Below are 14,122 nucleotides of genomic sequence, written 5' to 3'. Positions count from 1 at the left end.
ATTTATTCCATGAGCAATATCTCGGCAAATTGAAAAGATAAGAGGTTCTTATTTTATGTTTTAGCTTGTCAGTATTGGTAATTTGAGTTTCTAATTTGTTCTAAACTATAGACTTAGTATTTTGACTTCACAAACATCTAATTTGAACCAGTGCTGCATTCAACATACCACGTGACACACAAAAATCAATGTTTATCTGTGTTTTTTAATATTTGCTTTTAAATCAATAAATCAAATAAAATATATAGTACTAAAATTTCAATTATAATCTACAGTTTGATACCAAACTTACTGATATAAATTCATGAAATAGTAGTTCAATAAAATTTTGAATGCAAGTCAACAAACGAGATGACATGGCCTTTCACCCATGACCCGTCTCAAAAGGGTTATAATATGAATATTACTCAGACAAAGCATAATTTTTATAGCCTTCAATCCTATTTGTTTAAAAAAGCCATAAACTAGAAAATATGGCCCATCTGCCACATCCTCTTTCACAAATTACCAACTATTTTCTCTGACATTTTATACTGTATTATTTATAACCGGTAAAAAGCCAGAGTTTCAATCTACCAAATGACATATTATATTACATTGTTTTATGTACAGAGAATTGTCTATTCCACTTCCAGCTCAAACTTTATTCCCACAGAAAACACATCAACGAGCTTAGCTGAATTTTTAATAGTTCTTATCGCATAGTCCAAAAGCCAGAAATATCATGATAGTAATGGGACATTGTCTGCTTTTTATGTGTTGTTATTCTGTGTTCGTAGTGCATTATGTAATTAAATAAAAATTAATTATTGTAGTAGTACCATTAGTATAGAAAAGTAGGTTTAAGTTTCACTGACAGTCATGAGCAAGAAATAAGAAGACCCGAGTAAGTACTATACATCGTTTTTCATGTGTATTTTTTATTTATTATTATAAATGTAATTATAATGTAAAAATTAGAAACTTATTAGGTTAGATTAGGAAAGATAACAAAAATTAATGATGATAATGATAATAATTTCTCATGAGGTAAGCTCGTGAGAAGCTTGTGCGTAATGTAATTTAATACTGTAACATGACCTGCATGTTTGCCGAGTGATTTACAACTTGTGTGGCAGGATTATTAGTTATGCACAGTTCAAAATAATAAAATTAACTATAATAGATGTATGCAGGTTACAAGCTTTAAGCGATTTAGGATAAACAGTTGTGGTTTCCTGTTACATCTTGCAGTCATTCTAGAAAATAATGGGGTAACTTAGAATTATTTCCTGATTTTTTTTATGGTAGTTATGAAATCTGTCAAATTGACTGACTCTGTATAGAGTTACAGTATAGAAAATAACAGATAAAATATAAAGGTTTTCTGATAAAAACATTTGATGTTTATTTAGGAGTTTCTAGAGATTATGCTAATGAAATTTGAAAATTTTCAGATGAAGAAAAGTATTTTTAATCTTAATATGAAAATCACTATTACTCCATATAACTACAGACAAAGCTTTAGTAAAAATATTTAATTAAAAATTCTGATGTTTTGTCTACAAAACACTTTTAATGTCTGCTTAAAGCTTGCCAAATTTCGTGAAGATACATTAAGTACTTTCATTTTTCAAATTCATGTGATGCCCCTGAGCTCTGATTTGTTTTTTAATTCAGTATTTTCTAACATCAAAAATAGGCTACTGTGGTTTCAAACCAACTAGAAACAAAAACTGTATGTCATTACAAGCAAGAAACTAAAATTTGAACATCCAACCTGCTTGATTTGCTAAGATATCAATAAATTTTCCAAACCCACCAAACAGAAAACCTTTCTCCTCTCTCTGTATGACTTTCAAGATTGTTTGCTAATCAACTTTAATTTACTAATGGACTTGTTTATAAAAATAGAAAGAACAGATTCTCCTCTGCATAAATCTTACAAGTCACTTTTTAGTTTTCTCACTGTAAATCGATAGTCAGTGGCATTGTTTGATATTTGGTGATCATATTTTGGTGTACCAAAAGGTAAAGGAATTTTCTTAACCTATTTATAGATTATTTATTGTTGGATAAACAAATAAATAAGTTTAAGAACTTTTTTTTTATTTTAAACAGTTTGTTAGGAATTTAGAAAACTCATCCTTTATTGCGTGTTGCCCTACATCTCTAATATTTTGTATTATACCTAGAAAATGTGGCACAAAATTGTTAAATAGTATGATATCAATTTCACTGTGAACTTTTCTTTCCTACCAGCAAAAAAAAAAAATTTTCCACTTCTGTCAAGAATATTTGTTGATAATGGCATATCAGGATCAGTGTATCAAATGACTTTAATAGTACTTACTTCAGAAAAACCAACCGATAACTTTCAACAAGTCTGAAAGAATATATAAAAGCTCCCTCCCATGTATTTGAACACATGGTTAAACAAACATGGTTACTCCTTTGATTTTCCAAATGTTGAAATCGTTAACAGAGAAAACAAAAACCTAACATTAACAAATATACAGGTGTATTTTTATATTTATTCTAATTTTTGTTTTCCATACTTAGCTATTATTGATTTATATTGAATTATTATTTAATGATGTAATATCATTCTGAAATTGTAACACATGACAATTTGAACTGTTGTGCCATTCTATTCAAAGCTTGCTGTATGATGATGATGATAGGGAAACATAGTATTTAAAATTTCTTTAAATGAGGTATTTAAACATATTTACTTGTTTAACCATTAATAAATAAATAACAATTTAGTTGGACAAGGTTTTCCTATAAATTATTCTATTTATAGTTTACTTAGAAAGTCAGCCCCACTGTGGCACAGTGGTATGTCTGCAGATTTACAATGGTAAAATCTGGGTTTCGATACCCGTGATGGGCAGAGTACAGATAGTCCATTGTGTTGCTTTGTGCTTAACTTCAAACAAACTAAACTAATCTGGAAAGCCAGATAAATTGTAGTAGTTTTAGAGTATTCTATTATAGTAACTGATATATTTTTTGTGTTCTTTAATGCATATTTGAAAGCTACATGAATTCTATTAGGATACACAAATTTGTGAGACTAGGCCAGGCTTAAGGAAGAATGTCTAAATGTTTTACTTGAGCACAAAACAGTTGGAGTATGTTCTAAGTACTACAAATCCTTGTTTTTATCTATGTAGTTTATTTATTGTTATATGTTTCTTTAACAAAAGTAATTAAAATGTAAAAATTAGAAACTTCTCAGCTTAGCGTGAAAATACTTCAGTGAAACAAAACATCTAAGATTTCATGAGCTCAAGCATTCTGTGAATCATTACACTAAGCAATCACATGGTGTTTATGTTAGCTCTACAGGAAACATTAACTGGACTTCGACTGTAACTTATTGCTTTTGATATGAGGATTATAGCATTAAAACCATAGAATTAAAAATAAACAGATGTGAAAAAGAGCTTGATATACATGTAGGAGGTTCTACAGGCTATGTAACTAAAATATAAAAAAACTGTATTGCTGATGAAAAGAAGTATTTTTATTCTTAGCATGAAAATCATCTTTCTCTCAGACTGACTCAATAAAGGTTTTGTAAATGCATCGATGAATCTTCAATAAAAATACTTTATCAAAAATTTTGCTTTTTTGTGTACAAAATATTTGTAATGTTTACTAAAAGCTTCCCAAATTTCATGAAGACACACATAATAAATTTAGAGTTATTGTAAGCAGTAGTATGTATAGCTTCACAGATACAGGGTTGGTCAATTTTACCCAGCCTATGAACAGATGGTTAATTAAAAAATAGTGCTGCTGTGTTAAAAGATTTTTTCTCTTGAAATATGTATACATGTTTCTGTTAACTGGTGTCAGGCAATGACTTGTTTCATTTTGTGTAATAACCAGTAAATAATTAGTTATTGGTCACTGTGACCGGCAGTGGTTTTTTTTCATAGTGGAAAAGCTGTACATACTAATTATTAATTATTATTTTTAAAAAATCAAAAAGATATTACCATAACAATTCTATGAGCAGACAAAGGTAGTAACACTAATTATAGACAAAAAAAAGAATGCACCATCAAGCTCTAAACTAGTTGAAGATGGCCACTACTAGAATATCAAGTGTGTTCCAATAATAGTTAAAAATATTGTTAACAGCAAACCCAACTGATGAAACAATGCATCCTAATCTTTATAAATAAGAATGTAAGAAATGTTATGAACAAAGTTCAACTTACAAAATTATGTAAGTCTGCTAAAAGTTTGATTTAAAACAATTGTCTGAACAAAGGAAAACCTGGCTTTTAATACTAAAAATACAATAACATCACACAAGGCCTGTTGCACACTTCACTCCTCAATCACAAGTCCTTTGTCCACTATAACTCAAATGTAAGGTGGAGGGAACCTCAGACTGTTTTCCAATTTACTGATAGGAAAAACAGCCTTTTATTTTGGAACATTACAATTGATTGTTTTTACAAGAAAATGCAGTTAATTGCCAAATAGTGAACTAAATCCTAGATAGAGCTGGAATGAGAAAAAGTTGGATGTGTTTGCTTGAGCAGCTTTCTGTGTTCAAACTGAACTGAAAGGAAAATTGAAATATTTATATTTTAATTTGGGAAGAAGGAAATGCTGTAATATAATAAAAATTATTTCACATCTCATTTCCCCCAAATAGGAGGGGTAGTCTAAAATATACTACACGTCATCAACTGTGAACAAAGAAAATCACTTAAAGAAAATACACAAAAGTATGCTTAAAAATCATAAAGGAAAATAACCCTTTAACAGAGAAAATTACACATAAACATAAGCCCTTGAACAATGAAATCTTAAAACCCTTCAAGATGGAAAAGCATTTGACAGAATAAACAAAAACAAACTTTTAACATTTTAATACAGTACTGCATGAAACACATAAATAACCCTTAAATACTGAGTTTAACCTGAAACAATACCAGATTAAAATATAAAGCAAACTCTTTTATACTAACTGAATGTACATGCAAAAGTGAAACCTTTTATAAAAAAACTAAAATTTTGAAAACTTTATGTGTTAACTAAGTGAGTAGGAAACACATGGTACAGTACTTTACCACACAAGTAAGTTTTCTTCATTTTTATTACCTTTTCTAAATAATATTCCCTTAATCTGCCATATTCTTTAGACAATTACCCTATACTTTGACTTTTTTTTTTGAATCACTAAGGCCAGTTATAACTATTGGAACACCTTAGATGGTCATGCAACATCAATGATTGATGGGTAAATTTTACCTGGTGGTGCCCATTTCTTCCCCAGGTAGCCATCTCTAATTTAATATTGAAAGACTAGAGGGAATGCAGCTAGTCAAAACCACCCGCCACCTTCTCCCTTTACTAATGAATTGTGGGATTGGAAGTCACATTATAGTATGTTTTGCAACAGGGATTCAAACTCATAATCCACAGATTTCAAGCCAAGCACCTTAACCACCAAATCATGCAAGGCCTGTATGTTTGAGTAGATTCCATATATTTGACCCATTTTCTGCTCAGAATTTGTTGGGAGGCTTGAACAAGATTTATCACCAGTTCTCACTAACCTTTATTTGGAACATGCAACATAAATGCCCTCAAAACAGCTACTTTAAGATCAAAACTTGGTACAGTTATGTAGATGATACATTTGTAACATGGTCATGCACTGCAGTTAAGATTTAGGATTCATAACTCACCTGAACATGTATCTTGCAGTTTTACAATTTAGAATAAAAATGGAAGAATGTAGTGCTAATGGTCAGCAAGACACAAACATATATTACAGGAAGCCCAGTGATGCTGGCAAATTATAGATGAAACCACCCCATTAGTGTAAAAGTTACCATAGACTGCCTAGACTCTAAGATATAGAAGAATGAACAAACAATCACCAAAAATAAGCACAAAGAAAATTAGCTACATTAGCTATATAACCTTATGTGAAAGGTCTCTGAAAATATTTAAAGGATAGGTAAACAGCACAAAGTGAGAACAGTGTTTAGAAGGTGCAGTTGCAGTTAGTACATGTCAAACCACCTAAAGAGTGAATGGAGAGCAAATATACCATTTGCAACTTCATTGAATGTGGACTCCAATACATTGGAGAAACCAATAGACTGTAGCATTCATCTATCTGCAGTAAGCCATCATGCCAGAGAAGATCATACAGTAAAAGATAATAATGCCAAAATAATGGAATATGAACCACACACACATATACACATGAGAAAAAGATAAAAGAAGTCTTCCACATCCAGCTCACTGATAACACAATCAGACAACATAATGTAAAAGTCAGCAAAACTTGATTACCTCTCTTGAAATCATTCAAATAGTTTGGGGATGTTAGCCCAGGTAGTTGTGCCTCCCCACCCACCCCTTCTTATTTCAGAATCACTTGTACACAAACTATGGTGCTTAGCTATGCTTAACATAATCTTGGTTAGGCACTCAATTTTGTGAAAAAAATTAAACACTGTCCACCATTAAGTTGCAGTGTTTTTCTTTAAAGATTTTTTTTATATAGTACCATAGTCTTAAGTATTTTTTGAACTTTTACTTATCCTTTAAAACCAAATTACAAGCTACAGTGGTAATAAACTTAATTATGAGGAAAATCTGGAATTTTCCTAGAAAGTCAGGGGAAACAAATTTTTTAAACGAATGTAGCCACTCTTCAGTTCTTCTCTGGTCTTCGCTGAAGATGGCAGCAGATTAGCAGCAGAAGTGTAGGATAGTAGCTAATTAGTAAGTAATATTGATTGAGAAAACAATGACTAATTACCAATTAATCATTGATTATTGAATAGGCTACAAGCCATGACAGTGGTTACATGACTATTATATATTTTTTGGGCTTCATTTCCTTGAAGTTTTCAATTAGCAAATTTTTTTATTTTTTTTCATTATGGTGATTTTCAGTGCTATCATTGTAATGATTTGCAAACATTTTTTTGTCTAATCAAAAGGTTTATCTCTCAGGCTTGTTGGGTACTTCATTACTTCAGTGAAATAGAATTTAAAAATGAAGCCAACCTTGTTCAGGCTCTAAACCTGATACAAAACTGTATGCTGAATGATCAGGAGCTTCCAGTCAAGATTGAAGCCTCAACAGGACTTCAGACTTTGATATCTAGTCAGAAGAAAGGTAAAGAACCAGAATTTCCTGTGGTTCATAATGAAATAAAATACTAAGTTATAACTCTGATGTACTTCCTACTCCACTGTATATTGAAGACTTGTAAATATGATTTACTTAGTTGTATATGCTATTTTTGTTTTAGGTCTGTTATACTGATGCACATGATAACGTCAGTTACACTTAAGTTCAGGACTATTGTAAATATGTATATTAACTGGAAGGTAGTATTTTTGGTTCATAGGGCTGGTGCTTTCAAACTCCACTTTTTAAGTGGCACAAATGCATCAAAATGGTAACCCATTCCCTCTGGATGGGATGCCAGTCCATCACAGGTCAACCCCCAGCTAACAGTTAGGTAGCCTGGAACAATTGGGGTAAAGTGTCTTACTCAAGGCCACAAAAACCTGACATGAGCTAGTCTCAAACTTGCAACCATCCAACTATGAGTCCAGTGCACAAAGCCACTGATTATAGGAATGTGTTGTGGAATCCCACTATTCAATCAGATAAAAGTAGCCCAAGAATTGACATGGGTGCTGTTGCCTATCTGCCTTCCCCATATTCCACAAGCTCAGAATTAGGGATGTCTATGTATAGATAGCTCTTGTGTAACTTTGAACAAAAATTCTAACCAACACGCAAGTAAATATAATTTTTATTTACGTTTATTTAATAATGTTTGGCAAAAGAAATGAAAATACTTGTAATTTAAGTTTATTAAAGTGTTTCTTCAGATAGCTGAATTTATAATAATCACCATAAAAACATTAAAGGAAATTTCTTCTTACAGCCCATGACATCATGAGGCCAAACATTAAAGCCATTACTCTAGAACTGCTGAAGATGATCCGAGACATGAAGAGTGATAATCTTACTAATGTCTTGCAAAAAATAGTGTGCACCTTCAGTGACGAATTGCTGCCCATAATGTTGGAGATGACCCAAAACTTGGTGAGCCTCTCAAATTTAAATATTTTTCAGTGAGAAGAGGTGATGAGTTTAAAAAAGCAACATTTGTCCAAGTGACAAAATGGTAGAAAAATTGACTTGTCATTCTTAAAAATCGAATCCCCCCCCCTTTTCCATCAGGATTCACACATTGAGAAAGTGAGATGAAATGTACTGATGACATGGTTGTTTCCATAGTTTTTACAAATCTATATCTATAATGTTAGTTTTTAACAACATCTACATTAAATGATCTATTTTGAAGACACAATATAAAGGTGGTGCTTGTTAAAAGTTAGCAAAATGACAATACGTAAATTTTTTAAAAAGTATCTGATTCATAGGATGCAAAACAGTGAAGCATGAGTTCTTTTTTGGTATATTCTCTGCTTGTGGCCAGCTATTAGATTTTTCGAAGTGTAAAATGGATAAATCAGGTATGTAAATATTATTAATCATATCTGAATTATATATATATACACACACACACACAAATAAAAAAATTTACATGGAAATGCTGTATATCCAGTTATACCATTTTAAGAAAATAAGTCTTTATTTCTGCATCTTTCACAGAAAATGCTATGAAATAAATATTTATTAAATAAAATCGTAACAAATTATTATATGAAGCCTAAAGATCTTAACTTTATTACTTATTTCAAATTTTTCAAAATATATCTTATTTTTGGACACAGTGCTTTATATTAAGAGGCTTTTTTTAGTCGATCTTGCATATCCATCATTATAATGCCAGTGGCAGCTCATTTATGTTGAGAACTGCATATAATGTGTTTCGCATTTAAGCTCTTTGTGTGTGTATATATATATTCATTCATGTATGTCATGGTTTTTAACATTTAGACAATGTTTTACAGTGCAGCATGTAGAATACTCCATGCATGAATTAATAAAGGTATTTGTATTTTATTATGCTATATATTCTTCCTAGAGGCAGCAGGCAATTGCTACTGGGCTCCTACTGTATAAAAATCAATTTAAAAATGATATAGTAATGTTGTTGCATTCATTTAACTATGTTTTGTTATTGTGTGTGTGACTGAGAGTTTTTGAATTTTATATATACACAAATATGCATAAACATTTTTTAGTTTGAGGCTCGGAGATACTCATTTTTAAATATTTCAATGTGCATGTGTGCTAAACTTTTAAAGTTCAAATTTCAAAGTGTGTGTGTGTTGTTTTTTTCTTCTTCTTTTTCTTCTTCCCAAACTTGCAAAGTATAATGGTAAAACTTGTTGCCCCTGGCATTGGATGATATGAATGCCACACCTCTGGATCAAAATATTGAGTTTAGTAGTAAAATACTTTCAACGAACATCTGAAAGTTTAGATAAGCAGTAGTGTGTTTAAAGGGTGTTTTCAAGAATGTCATTACTTCTACTGAGTTAATTTCTTTTCTTTAGGCCCAAACATTCACTCAAGTTATTGAAGGTGGGACAGAAGATGATGACAGAGCAGTCACTGCGATGGGAGTGTTGAATACAATTGACACTATTCTTTCAGTGCTGGAGGACCAGACAGATGTCACTAAACAACTGGAACCAATTGTCCTGCACATCATTGGGATCATCCTGTCACAGAACATTCTAGGTTAGTAAGTGTGTGTGATTGTTCTCTTGTAATAAATTTTAGGTCAGATGGTATTGAAAATTATTTTTTCAATTGCAAGACTTCTAGAAACATTCATTTGATTCATTCATGAAATCTGTGCCAGTTATGTTCAGCACCTGCTCAAGAGGGATGAAAATTTGAGCTGTACTATTTATTTTTTGAATAAATTTTAGTATGTTTTTCTGACTTACAGATGTGTGGGTCTTAATCTCTTTCCACCTGATTCCATCATGATGCAGGGTATCTAGCTTAGAGTTTATCTGCATATGTGCTCCGTTGACTTTTTTAAACATGTTTGTTTTTTTAAACTATTGATGCACTGATGCACCAACTTGCTTATGTGTCAGTGACTTTTTTAGTTACAGGCCTCCTAATAACATGCATTATGATTCATACAAAGCAACTTAACCACAAGTAATATCAGTATTGCTGTTAATACCATTTATTACTGCTTGGATCCTCCTAGGTACTTTACTTAGAAAATAAGTCATTTCACCCAGTTATTTTTTAGTCGGCTCTTTACACTGAATGTTGTAACCATCGTAAAACACAAAAACATAAAGTTGTGCAATATGATGCAATATATGGATGCCACCAGTAGTAGAAGGTAAGGTAAGGTTTATCTTTATATTAAATATCTATGCAATCATTAACCTCCCCACCCCAGAACTGCCTGAGAGAAAAAGTTGATCAACTAGTGGTTGGATTATTACAGCATATGATAGAAGCTTAAGTTAAATAGAATGAAATAAACTGTATTTGGATGAAAAATTAGTGTACCAATTGTGTTTAAAATGAAATGAAACAAAAAATGGACATGATTAATAGGTTGAAGAACATGATAAGGTAAAGATGGGACTTCTACAGTAGTCCTTGGCTTTAGGATACAAACTGTTTTCCACAAGAGTCAGAATGACTCTGTACCAAAGTGCCAAAGTGGTATTGACAGAAAACATTCACTCTATAGTGACCAATCAGAAAATGAGCCCCAAAATATGGAAGTATCTCTATTTTTCACTTAGTGGTTGCAAGTTAGAACTCTATATGCAAGGTAAAATAAGCACAATGCAACTGATCTGTCAATCAGCAGATAAGTTCCTTGACTGGAGAGTCTAGAAAGAGTAACATCTCAGGCCAAATTTAGTGTTTGGCCTCAGCTGAATTTAGTATGCCCCTAAAAAGACCTTATTAAAATTTTAAGCATTTCTGCAGAAATAATTTTTGTATGTAGTATTTTCATATTACAAAGTTATCTTGGAACATACATAGAATTAATACCAAAACACTGGTAAAATAATAGGCAATGAAAACTGTTCAACATACTAATATACACATTTGTATTTAAAAGTTTGAAACACAAAAATGCAAATTAAGCCATCTTTCAGTAATCTGAATTGCTTCTTTAGTTTCTATAGCATTACTAAATGTGCCAACCTGTGCATGGCCTAGTGATTCATGGTTCACATCCTGTTTTTACAGAATAGAGCTTCACACTTATGGGTGATGGGTGCTTTATAAGAGTGACAGTCAAATTTCACTATTTGATTAGAATAGCTCAAGAGTTAGTTGTGGGCATTGTGTCTGTCTTCCATCTAATTCATTCAATTAAGAACAATTAGTACATATAGCCTATGTATAGCTCTGTGTGAATATCCACAATAAACAAACAAAAATTAGACTGCATTTGTTTTTGCCAGAACCTTAAGAGTACATTGAGACTGAAAAGTCTTAATATCTGTGAGCAAATGAGAAATTATCTTTATGTTGAGAAAAAGTTAGGTCTTCAATTCTGAAAATCTTTATGCTCTTTTAGAAAATTACATAAAACACTTCCACTGAATTTTGTCATCAGTTGAGTTTGTTTAATAAAAAATCACAAATATTTATAATTTATTTTAACATTCTAAAAAAAAATGTTTTTCATCTCTGATGTTCTTTTCCTCCCTTTGAAGTTTCAACAGTTCAGATTTCCAGCGTAATGATAGTCCTAATGGTGGCAGCAGCTATTGTCTACAATAGTGGATTCATTATGATTAAGAACATAATTTGTTTTTCTTTTTAGAGTGAAGTCAGAAATCTTTTTTATGTGTCTCAAGATTTGAAGTTTCTGATTATTCAAGTGTTCTTTGGCCTAGTCATAAATCTTTGGATTTATTTAAATTTCAAAAAATTTTGCTTAATTTTTATGCTGTCATTTTTATTTTGCTTATTATAGTGCCAATCAAATCTTACATTTGTTGGATACTTCCACATTAAATAAAATCTAGAATACAAGCATGTTTGTGCTGTTTTTATTTAACCATATATATTTTGGAAGCTTTTAATGAGAAACTATTAGATAGAAAAAAATTTTTAACAAACAAACATTTCTAACGCTATGAAATACTGATCTGAGAAGAGGTAATTTTAATTGGTGTACAGAGTTTTATGAAGAAGCCATGTCTCTGGTGTACAGCCTGACCTGTAGCTACATTTCTCCAGACATGTGGAAAATGTTTGATATTATATACCACAGTTTACAGAAAAATGGATTGGACTACTTCACTGGTAATTATGTTTTACTCCTAGTATCACAAATGAAAAAAAAAATGTAAATTGATTTTTAACATTTTAAGTGAAACTGTCAAGCAAATTTCACTTTTGGATAAAAGAAGGAGAGTAGTTGCCATAATTCTTTGATTATCAGTCAGAAATTATCTATCTTTATTGTAAGTAATTGAGATAATGTAATTTAGAACTTATTCCTAAAATAATATTTTCATTTACCGATATTGTTATGCTAGCATATTAGAAATGTATCATGAAAATGTTTATAAATATTGTCATAAACAGAAGAAAGTAAGTTTTCTTTTTTTTATGACAAAAGTTTATAAATGATGAATGATATACTGGGGTTAATTTCACTTTATAAAAATTGTGTTACAGATTCCATGCTACCCTTGGAACTACTTTCTTCACTGTTTATTGTGCTTATTCCAATGATGATTATTATGTAGTCTTGTCCCCATCACAATTTCCTGAATAAAAAGCTTCTGTGAAGGACAGTGTGATTAATCTTAGACCTCACATTTTAATAAACTGTCCAGTGGCTTTCAAAACTATGTTTAGACAGGTCAAAGGGAGACTTGACAGATACGTAGACAAATTGGATTGCAGTGATTCCAGTTTTTCAGGCATCTTTCTCATGAAAAAAAAGCCATTGATTTTGAAGTATGGCTAGAAGTTTGTGAATTTTTATCACCTTCAAATCCTTGTTTGTTGTCTTGTTAGTGCAGCATTCTATTGAAAAAGGAATATTGTAAATTGGTGTGTGTGTGTGTGTGTGTGTTTATATAAGTTGGATCAAGCAAACATGAGAGTTTTCAGGCAGCACACAAAGTTCAAGAAAACTTAATTTTTAATACTTATAGTTTTTGTAATACCTTGTGATGTCATTGTTTTGTTTCTAACACCTGTTTTGTTGCTTAGATGTGATGCCAGCTATACACAACTTCATTACTGTGGATACCCCTGCTTTTGTTAGTAACCACAACCACCTTCTTGTCACATATGACATGTGTAAAATGGTTAGTGTTACTGCCTATTTAGATTTTATAGGGAATTATCTTTGTTAGTCATCATAGAGTTGGTAAATTAAATGTAAAAGTATTTATAATTTGTAATTGTTAAGTTTTGTTCTTTTTCAGTTGTTTCTGTGTGTTAACTGCATAAACCTAAAATACTTGATTGTTTTGGGGGTTTTTTTAGCTAAAATTTGTCACTTTCATTAACCAGATATATATAAATGTTAGAAAAATCAAAAACCCTAATAAAAGATAAACTAAAGAACTAGGTAGTATTATGTAGACATTCATTATGTTGAACTACCCACTTTTTCATTTTGATAGAGAAGAAAAAATTATCGAGGACAAAAATTGATCGTATATCCCTGTTTTCATTGCTGTTTTATATCTACCAGAGCTCCAACTAGCTGACACAGTGAAAAGTGAATCACAAAAACAGTCTTGAAAATATGTAGTTTGATTTTTAGTTTAAAAATTTAAAAGCACATTTTCCAAAATTAAAGTAACTTTTAAAAGTTAAAACAATTATACCTTGTTTATGTGTAGAGCAAGAAACCTAAAATAAATATCCATGTTCTTAAGAGTTTAAGAATTATATCTATATCCAGCTAAGAGTCTCAGAAGCTATAGTTTGTTCAGAAAGTGATAGAAATGGATGAACTAGATATCGTTGAACAAGTAGGCTTAGAAAATACAATTTTGCTCAATAAAAAAATAAAAGCTTAACATTGGTACAACATTTTATTATACACTGTGCAGCAGTTACACTAGTGTGCATGCTCAGTTTTTTTAGCTGTTGACTAAAATCTCGAAACTGGAAGAGTGTACACAG

General features: G+C 31.1%; 1 pseudogene; it reads left to right on the top strand.

Moving 5' to 3' along the window:
• Positions 1 to 14,122, top strand: part of LOC106465382 — a 54,295-nt pseudogene that overhangs the window by 22,692 nt on the left and 17,481 nt on the right.

This window comes from Limulus polyphemus, unplaced genomic scaffold (assembly GCF_000517525.1).
Source record: "Limulus polyphemus unplaced genomic scaffold, Limulus_polyphemus-2.1.2 Scaffold1925, whole genome shotgun sequence".
In the NCBI taxonomy this organism is placed as follows: domain Eukaryota; kingdom Metazoa; phylum Arthropoda; class Merostomata; order Xiphosura; family Limulidae; genus Limulus; species Limulus polyphemus.
This window is presented reverse-complemented; position numbering and strand designations above follow the sequence as displayed.